Source organism: Capsicum annuum, chromosome 6, assembly GCF_002878395.1.
Source record: "Capsicum annuum cultivar UCD-10X-F1 chromosome 6, UCD10Xv1.1, whole genome shotgun sequence".
In the NCBI taxonomy this organism is placed as follows: Eukaryota; Viridiplantae; Streptophyta; class Magnoliopsida; order Solanales; family Solanaceae; genus Capsicum; species Capsicum annuum.
The window spans coordinates 177,737,307-177,747,735 of NC_061116.1; the positions used below are offsets into that span (position 1 = coordinate 177,737,307).

The window sequence follows — 10,429 nt, forward strand, 5'->3', positions numbered from 1 at the left end:
GTTTTTATGTCCTATAGACCATCAATCATTTTATAACCCATTTTTACCATTAAAACTTTGTATTCTCTCGAAAAGGCCGCTCTTCATTCCCAAACTAAGCTTGAAAGGAAGTGGGGTTAGAGTTCAAGCTTGGAGTCTAGAGAAAGTTAAGAGTATTTTACTTGGGAGGAATGTCTTAGAAAGAAGTTAGTACTTTTCCTAATAGTGTATTAGGGTGAGCCTAGGATTCATAGGAGTAGTGATACCCTCCCTCCTTGCCCCCCCTACCCTCACCCCCGCATGGTGAGATTTATGGATATAGATGTGATGAGAGAATTCTGTTAGTCTAGGATGGTGACTTTGATATAAGGGGGAGGTGGTGAACTAATGTAGGTCTTGAATTTTCTCGTATTGGCAACTTTTAGGGAAGAGTCATGATAAATCTATTCCTATTTAAGCAAACTCCTCCTACTTCAAATTAATGAGGTCATTCTACTAATGTCTTATGTATTCAAGTCATGCCTATGCCTAAGGTTTGAATTATCTATGCAACTTATGTCATGTTCTGACCTCCAAACTAAAAGCAATGATGTCTCAATAATCTAACTTTCCAAGTATTCAAGCTTTATGTTATGATGCTCATGATCCATAAATCCATGTCTCATATTATGCTTAGTTCTAAGAAACTATGCTTTTTTATATGTTACTGATTTATTTTATGTCGGGTCTAGCCCAGAGAAATAAGGTGTACGCAAACTCATGGTCATTCTCAACTCTTAAAATAAGAAGTTATAGCTTCAAGAAACAATCCTTGTCATATTTCTTGAATATATGAATCGTGGCTTTATGTTATATAACTCGTGATATATGTGCTCATGTTCTTACTGTGGTCAATCCTAAGAACTCATGTTGTATTGTTTTTATGCCCTAATGACTCTCTACTTATGATCCAGACACTTGATATATGAAGCACTTCATGTCTATTGTATCATATCTTTATCTCATGTCCCACCTTGAGTAGTGCAATAAGTATAAGTTACAATCAAATAGTGTTACTCCCATTCATGATGCTTATGCTTGGGTCCCTCAATGACCTTCCAATGATAGAATGATAATGGTTATGAAAGTTTTGAAATATTTTAGGTAAGAGATTAGATGTTTATTATGGTTTTTAATTTTGTTTGACTACTTGAGCTAAGGTTATAGTTAAAGAGGGAAGAATGAGATGAACTTTTGTTATGTGGAATAGTTATGAAGGAGGAATATGTAACAAAAATGTTTATGAGAGTGATTAAAGTTGTTGGGTTTTAATGGGGAGATCCATAAAGTGTGTAGTAAACATAGGCTTGAATGTTGTGATTGATGAAAACACAAACCAATGTGCTATGTGGTTAGTGCTCCTTTATTGAAGACCTGAGGTTGTTTGATCTAGTGATAAGATAAAGTGATATCCTTAAAGGGACATAAAGTATAGGGTCCCACAACTTAACATTTCTCCTTTAAACTCCGGGTTAGGCTTTAACATGGAAGTACTAGGCAGTGGGACTCGGAATCTTGTAGTTTGGTATGTTATAAGGAATTGTAAGTTAGAAATGATGAAGTGCGTTGCTCGTGGTAGAATGCATAGTTGAGAAGTGTTCTTAGACATAAAGGCTATTCATTATATCATTTAAGATGGAGAGTACATCTATTTCTATGTCCGGTGAAATCTTATTTCATGTTAGTACCAATGTAAATAAACACCTAGGGTCACCAGATAAACTTATGCTTTATATTGTGATGATTGTGATCCCTAGAACTCATGCGCAAAGTCATCTCTGTATCAATTCTCATCATCTCACTCTTCGTGCTTACATGATTCACTTGGTGATGTCACCAAGATCTTATTGAATTCCCATGTATTTTTCATTGAGGGGAAATTCCTAGGGTGAGTTTATATCCTTTATATACTTCTACAGTTCAACAAGTTCCCACCCATTATTTGAGTACGAATGATCCTAAGGGGGGATAATGTAACACCCCACATTTTTGGGCTAGAGTTAAACCATTTGTCCTACGTATATAGACCTGAACCCAATGGTTTCTACTTAGAAATAAGTTTGAATTGTGATTACTTAGGGTGGGAAAATCTTCGGAGATGGATTTAAGTCGTAAATATCTCCTAGCTTAATGTTAAGTTGAGCACTGTCCTGTCTATCGAATTCTAGTATATGATTTTTCTTGGGTCAACTTCCAATGACCATTACTACTATAATATAAGGTGTTATGTGGTCCATTATATATCAAATTAAATGTCTTTGAGTCATCTTTCTAACGTAACTGACCTTTTGTCAATCCAAGTTCTGAATCAAATGTTATGAGTGTTTTAGTGAGACACTGTCTCAGGTCCGCTTTGGATTTGCGCCACGAACCTTAAGGTTTACTTTGGGTCCGCGCCGCAAACCCTCAGGTTCGTGATGGGGCGGTACCGCAAACCCCTTCTAGGCATCAAAGAGTGTTCCATTTTGATTTAGTTTTAGGGCATTGATGTCTTTTCATACCCCTAAACCTTTCCCAACTCTTTATGGGCAAATATAAGGTCTAAAAACACGTTATATCACCTCACAAATATCACTAATCACCTTTCCTTAAGCAAGAGAGGGTAAACTACCTAAGGTTGAGGATTTTAAGCTTCAAGGGTTAGTTTTCCCAACATTCTCTTCGATTTCAAGGTATGTGGGACTATCCTAACTTACATGGGCGTAAGTTGAATATTTTTAACAAGATTTAAAGTATATATGTATGTATGTATATATATTGGGTTTTGAAATTGTTGAAGAGCATGCATCATGAACCCATTTTTGATGAAATCATGTATTTACTAGAGTTTTTTTTCATGAACTTGAGTTATACTCATGTGTACATATGTTATGATTTTTGAAAAGTGATTTAACAGTATGATTTACAAAATTCCCCCACTCATGATGAAATTTATGATCTTAATATGTCATGAATTGTGAAATGGGTTTGAGAGCATGGACTATAAGTCCCCTTATTCGATCATGAGATTTATGTGTGACCAGTGTTGGGGCTGCTTTATGAATAATGATATTTCTTGAGTTATAATGCCTCTTTATCTATTATGCATTGTTATTTTATTTGTTTTCAATGAGGAGATTCTTATTAAAAAGGCTCTTGTGTCCCAATGAAGAAATTGCATGTGATTGATGAAAGAATTGTCCACCAAGTGTTAAAGTCTTGAAAAGAGAGTGTTTTGCATAAGTTTTCATATTATTTTGAAATAAAGAATCTTATGTGATATTTAAATCTTTTAGTGGTCATTAATATGTTTTTGAATGAGAAGGGCCATGAATTTGATATGATATGATATGGCTTGCAAGTCTAGGTATGAAGATACCTATTATGGACTTCACTAAAAATGAAAAAAATAAATATTTTGAGCATGAAATATGATTTTTAAAGGGCTAAAATTGGGCTTAAAGAGTGTGATATGGTTACCTGAAGAAGGCATTTGAGTGAAAGGGCTCATTGCTGAAAATCGTGTTTTGCCGATGCAGGATTTATGATATGTTATCCTAAATGGAAGGATAATTAGGACATCTCACATGGGGGTATACTAGTTTACGTACTCCAATTCTTCCAGTAAACTTGGATTGGGGTCTCGACCGTCGAGTCAAGGGCGTATTCCATATAGCCCATGGAATTTTAGAAATATAGGGTATGCATGAATTGAAGCTCTTCATATTATGACCATGTGTTTTAATCCTATGTACACATAATATGACCATCATCATATTATGACCATCATCATACTGTTAAATCATTTAACAATTGAAGAGCTTCAATTCATGCTTAAAACACATGCTTAAAACCATGTGTTAAAGCTCTTCATTTAACAGTTCATAATATGAAAAGTATAATCATTACAAATTATTTAACGAGGAAAAAAATTCAAGATCACACACTCTAGAGGACAAAAGTTAAAGAATGAATATTTGAAGGACAAAAATTTTAAAATGGACAATTTAGAGACACTAGCCATAATTTTCTTTCTTGTGGAATGAATATAAAAAGCAAAGGACTCTAAAACTAATACTTATATGTGCTTTTTTTTTTATCAACATCAAATTTATTTGTGTTATTATCTGTACATGAAATTTAAAAAATAAAAACATAATTTAATTTTGTGATATTTGCTGAGATATATTAATTATTGTTATTTAGTTTAGCTAAGACTTAGGAAGTATTCATTATAGAAGACTCATTGATAGCACCAGCCAATGATGCTGATAAATAACCAGATAAGAAATCACCATTTTAGTATGACTTGATTCTGACAGATGGAAAAATAGCAAGATAGATTGATTCTACTATGTAAGCATTGATAAAAACCTATAGACGATAGACAAATAAATCAATAACAATAATTGAGAAACCTGTCATTTTATCTATATGGGTCTCTGTTCCTAGCATCTAGTCGATGTTTTTATATAACGATCAAACTATCAAAAGAAAATTGGGTGAAGACTAGAAGGGAAAGCTTAAAAGATGTTGTCTTTTTCATTATACAAAAGAAAATTCATCTTAGTAGACCAAATTTAAACAATGGCTTGCAACTATTTTAACGAACAGTTCAGGACCGATGGTGTTCTTTAGGATAGGAACTTCTTTCAAGAACTTGCAAATGCTAAATTGAATCTTTCAGATGTTGTATGTAATTTTCTTATCTCTTCTATTATTTTTTAATTTATTTTAAAACAATGTGCTTCAATTGTATTGATAAATTAATTTTATATTTTTGTAGCACATTGATGGATGTCTTTATAACCTTAGAAAGAAATATTACTACCACATTGCATATTTCTCCCCAAATATAAATTTCACGACAACTGATATGACTTTCGATGGTACAATTGAAACAATTTACAAAATACTTAAGAATCCTATTTTTCATTAATAAAATGTGAATTCTTCTAAGGAATAGTTGATAAACTAGGGTAAATGCATTCAAGTTTCTACTTTAACTTCATGGTCATATGTTGACAAAGTATTTATGTCAATATGTCTATTCAAAGCCAGTAAAGAATTAAAATCAACTCATTATCTCTTGGGTATGTTGAATTATACCTAAAAAGGGCATTGATATATACTACTCGTACTATTATTAAAGAAGGATGGCACTAGATCAATGAATCTAGCTAAAAATTTAAATGTTACTTCCATACTTACTGGAAGAATTGTATTTGTCGAATACACATCAAAGTTATGAGGATGATTTGTTGGATTAGGATGTAATACAATGATTTCAACAAGTCTAAAAAAATGCTTCATATGTTTAACCAAGATTCATCAATCTAGTGTCATCCTTCTTATCATTGTACAAGTAATATAGATCAATGATATTTTTGTTAAGATTCAGCACACCTAGAAGATAATATGTTGATTTTAGTTCTTTATTGATTTTGGGTAAACTTATTGTGAGAAACACCTTGTCAATATGTGATAATGAAGTCAAAGTAGAAACTAGAACACATTTATCGTAGTTTGTCAATTGTTCCTCATAAGAATCCATGTTATATCTATACAATTACACTTCATAAACATTTTTAAACTGTTTTAATTGTACTATTGAAGGTCATATCATTTGTTGACTTTATCTTTAGGGAGAAATATGCAATATAGTAGCAATATATCTTTCAAAGATAATAAAGACACACATCAGTGTGATGCAAGAACATAAAATTAATTATCATTAACAAAATAATTAAAGCACATTGCTCTAAAAGAACAAAAAAAATAATAAAGAGACAAGAAAACACATAAGGAATCTGAAAGAGCTAATATAGCATCTACAAGTTCTTGAAAGAAGTTTCTATCATGAAGAACACCATTGATCCTAAACTGTTCGTTTGAATAAACTACAAGATATTTCTTAAATTTGATTTTCAAAGACAGATCTCTTATATAATGAAAAAGGACGTCTTACAAGTTTGCTCATCTAATGTTAGCCCGATTTTCTTTTGATAGATGGATCCTTATATGGAGACATCAACCAGATGGTAAGAGTAAAGCTCTTTTAGATGAAATGAAAGGTTTCTCAATTATAATTGTTAGTTTATTTTTTTGTCATTTATTAGTGTTTACCAAAATTTGCATAGTAGAATCAACCTGTCTTGGTATTTCTACATTCATCTAAACAAAGCCAGACTGAAATATCAATTTATTATTTAATTTTACACCAGTATTATCGCTCAGTGCTATCAACAAGACCTATTAAAGAAGCTCGAAAGAAGATGCTTCATTAATTCTAGTATGGGAGGTTTGCCCCCTCTTTAAAGCCTACTCAAATTTTTATCACAGAAGATTCAACGTGTGAACCTCTTTGTGCATCCGCAAGTTGATTTTCCTCCTGCATGTTTAGAGGTGACAAATGGATTGCTCCACTACAAAAATCTGTAATAATATTATCAAAATCATAACCTATTACTTTCTTAATTGAGGTGACAATACTATCATCACCACCTAGACATAAAATGGATTCAACTAAGTATTTCTATACTTTGCTTTGTATCTACAGCTTCACCAACTTCACTTAAAACTCCATTAACTTCAATCATGCCTTCATTTATTTTTTGGCAGCTACAACTTCAGCAAATCTGTCGCTATAACTTAACCTTCGAGAATCATGGTATAGTACATGATTTGAATAAGCATTGAAATTCTCATCTACTCTAACTAAAAAATTATTAGTTCTAGATGTACCACCTATACCTCTAGATACGAACTACATGTCCAAAGTTAATCAATGGAATTTGACGTTAAACAAACCCTCCATTACCATCTTGATGTGATTTAGAAGTTTTAGCATTGAAAGAACTATTCAATTTCTTATTATTTACTCATACACTACTGTTTAATGAAAAGTTTTTAAAAACCTGGTTGAGCATGCCATGTGTTTTCCTGCCTGTCCAAAAAGGTGCAAAACCTCCTTTAAGTCCAATCACCACATCCATCTGATCAAATAAATTACTTCACTCGCATTCATTCAAATCTTAAACATTTACTTTCCCTTATATTTAAACATTAATTTTTGTTTCTCAATCTCTCTCACAAACTCTTTAACCCTATATGTTCCCTATCGTATTTATAACTCTCTTCTCTCTTCTTAAATTTTTTCCAAGTAATGACTTCACCATGTCACAATCACCCCATTCCTCTCCATATTTGAATAAACCTAAGGTACATTCGACCGACTCTTCCTCATCTCCCTCTAACTCTGAGATCCAGATTGACTAGTGTCTCTTTCTCCAGCGCAATCAAGTAATCATTTATTTAAGTCACCAATTGCTCTTGTATTTGAATGATCTTTGTTCTAGCCTTCTTAATCTTGGTACTTATAAATTTAAACTCAGCGTGATCTAGCTTCTTCATTAGTGGTTATAACCATCTCAATTTGAACCAAATATTCTTCATTGGACACTTATTTAGCTTCTATTGCCACACACTATCAACTAGGCTTAGGAAAGAGGCATGCTCACACAATGCAATAAAAAATTTAAAAGAAACAATCAAACATTTTAGGTCCTTATATGGTGAGAGTCATGGGACAGTGATCCGAAAAGAGAGGCATACCAAATTCAATATTGGCATGACCCCACTGCATCAAACAATCAGAATTACCAAAGGATCTGTCAAGTCTACTATATTTTCTAGAATCACTTACTTTTTTACTTTTTCATGTATAATATTCTCCTTGCCATTGGATTTCTATCAGTCCAATATTCTATATATAATCACGAAAACTCTAAATTTTCACTTTTGTAACTGGTGCCCCTGCAAGCCTATCTTATGCATTCAAAAGAGCATTGAAGTCTCTTATCACTATCCAGGGTTGGCTAATACCTTGATCAAGGATAGATAGATCTTGCCATAAGTGTTTCCTCTGCGCCAATGTATTAAAATTATACACTACTGTGAGAAACACTTTCCATCTTCTAGCTTTATCTATAAATAAACAGTGCAAAATCTGAAGCGCGGTAGTAAGGATCTGTACATCATATCCATTAGTATTCCAAATCTACCAAAGTCTTCTATTTGTAGAATTCTTGTAATTATGATCAATCCCCCAACCCGGGGAAATGATTTTGAGTCTATTCTTCGTAATATGGTGTTTAATCTAGTTGTAAAATGAGTCCAACAAGCTTTATTCTATTACTTTATGTATAGTTCTTAAACTCATTTTGCTTGTATCTCTTATTCACACCACCTAGGTTCCAAAATAGGCACTTCATTCATAGGTTGGTGCACTCCCACCCCTATCAGTAGAGAGATAAACAAGTTTACTCCTCATATGACTCATGACACCTACTTTCAATGGCATAGTGGTTAACATAGGAAAATTAGCTAGAGAGGATTCAGTATTAGGCCATTCTGCATTAGGTTGGAGGCTAAGTTGTTTAACACCACTAGTATTAGAAGTAGATTGACTAGCCTCTACTATATTATGTTTCTCACTTTCCTTCTCCTGAACCTATTTATTCTTACTGGTTTGCATACTTGACTCAGTTGTGCCTAGCTTTTCAGTAGAGCATTGCCCTTGGTTAGTGTCTTGTGTAGGAACTTGTGATTTATCAGGTTGAACTCTTCCTCTGTATTGACATGCATGTATCACTGGCTTCATAGGTCGTCGTTTCTTTGATGGAATCATTAGAGTATATTATAATTCTTCTTTGGAAAGATATTATCACATTCTTTCATTAGTTTAAATGTTTTTTAATCTTCAGTATGCAATTAAGAAGTCTTAATCTAATATATCATATATCTTGGGTATACAAATATATTTCATTAAAAAAATACTAATTTGTCATATCTTGTTCATTATTCGTAGAGTAACTGATTTACCTTTGACAAATTCATAAGTTTTGACAATAGTGAACTTCAATTTGTCAACTTCTCTTTGTTATCATGGATAAATGACAAACTTAATATATGAATATCTTTCATGAACATAAGAATTTGACTACTTTGATGATTAACAAATTAGATAATTGTAAATACATATACAACATAAACACTGGGTCATTTTATGAATGTCTATGACTTTAACATTCTAGTTTGACCTTTAATATGATTATTAACAAGCTATCAACATTAATATAGATATTCTATATATTTACATGACTTAATCATTCTAATTTTTGTCTACTTTGATGATAAACAAACTATATCAGCATAATATTATACATAACAATAGACAATAAGTAATTTTATATATGTACAAATTCTAAACGTTCTAATTTGGCTTGATACTATTATCAATAAGGCATGTAATTGAAAAAAATATTTAACACTTAAAAAACTTGACAATGTTAATTCAATTCTAATAGAGGTAACAACTTATTGATCTCATTTCGATATAATTTTATCTTTTTTATATTCTGTGAATAGAAATTGTGGGTTTTAGGAACAAGAATCATTCTCTTTCTTTAGTTAGATCCCAACATGAAGTATCAAAATTTATCCCAAAAAAGCCTTCATGATTTCTTAAATGTTTGTCCTAATATATTTTTCTCCAGTCAACCATAATGGCAGCGCTAAAAAATAATATGCCATAAGCAATAAAATATCTATATGCATAATAAACAAATGATTATTTCATGAGCAGAGATACTAGTTCAAATTTCAGGCTCTAATACCATATGTACGCATAGATCTTTACGCTATCACATAAATTTAACATATTCAGATCATGAGCATGATAATATTATATAGAATTCATCATAGAGAGCATACCTAATGAGTCATTATAATAGCAGAAGAACAGAATTGTAGATAAATTAATTTCTCCATTTGTCCTACCTTATGTTACAACAACTTTGGTGGTAGAAAAATTTGAGCGCAGAATTAACCCTAATAGGTAGAGAAATACCAATTTATATGGATTAATATTTAATCTGGTACATCCATCAAGCAACCCAATAAATGGATGAGATTTATCCATTATTAGATAGAGAAAATTTTACACGACATAATTAATTTATGATATGTAATTATCATTAGCATCTACTCCCTCCATTCGTTTTTATTTTCTCTTTTTTATTTTTAGAGTGAAATGATATAAATTTTGACCAACATTTTAATTTGTATATTTTAAATCAAATTGGAAAAAGAAAAATTGCAATTTATAGTATTTTTCATATAGTTTATAAATATCTTAATTTTAATTCTAATAAAATAAATTCATCTAATCTAAGTTAGTTTTGAAATTTAGTCAAATTAACTTACGAAAAAGGAAGGGTGCAAATAAAAAGATGAGGAGCTTACAAAAATAACCTATGTTTCAGCAAAATGAGAGTATTCCTAGCCTAACTTTCAAAATCACAATTTATAGCCTTTCTTTCTCTTTTTTTTCCTTTTCTTTTTCATTTCTTTATTTTTTTTCCTCTCTTAT

General features: G+C 31.6%; 1 long non-coding RNA gene across 1 annotated transcript in view; it reads right to left on the reverse strand.

Moving 5' to 3' along the window:
* The window catches only part of LOC107874898, a 30,148-nt gene extending 20,281 nt beyond the window's left edge, over positions 1 to 9,867 (reverse strand). Inside the window, exon 1 of the long non-coding RNA XR_001675638.2 lies at positions 9,772 to 9,867. This is a non-coding gene — a long non-coding RNA (uncharacterized LOC107874898). The remainder of the gene's footprint in view (positions 1 to 9,771) is intronic.
* Positions 9,868 to 10,429: the final 562 nt, after the last annotated feature.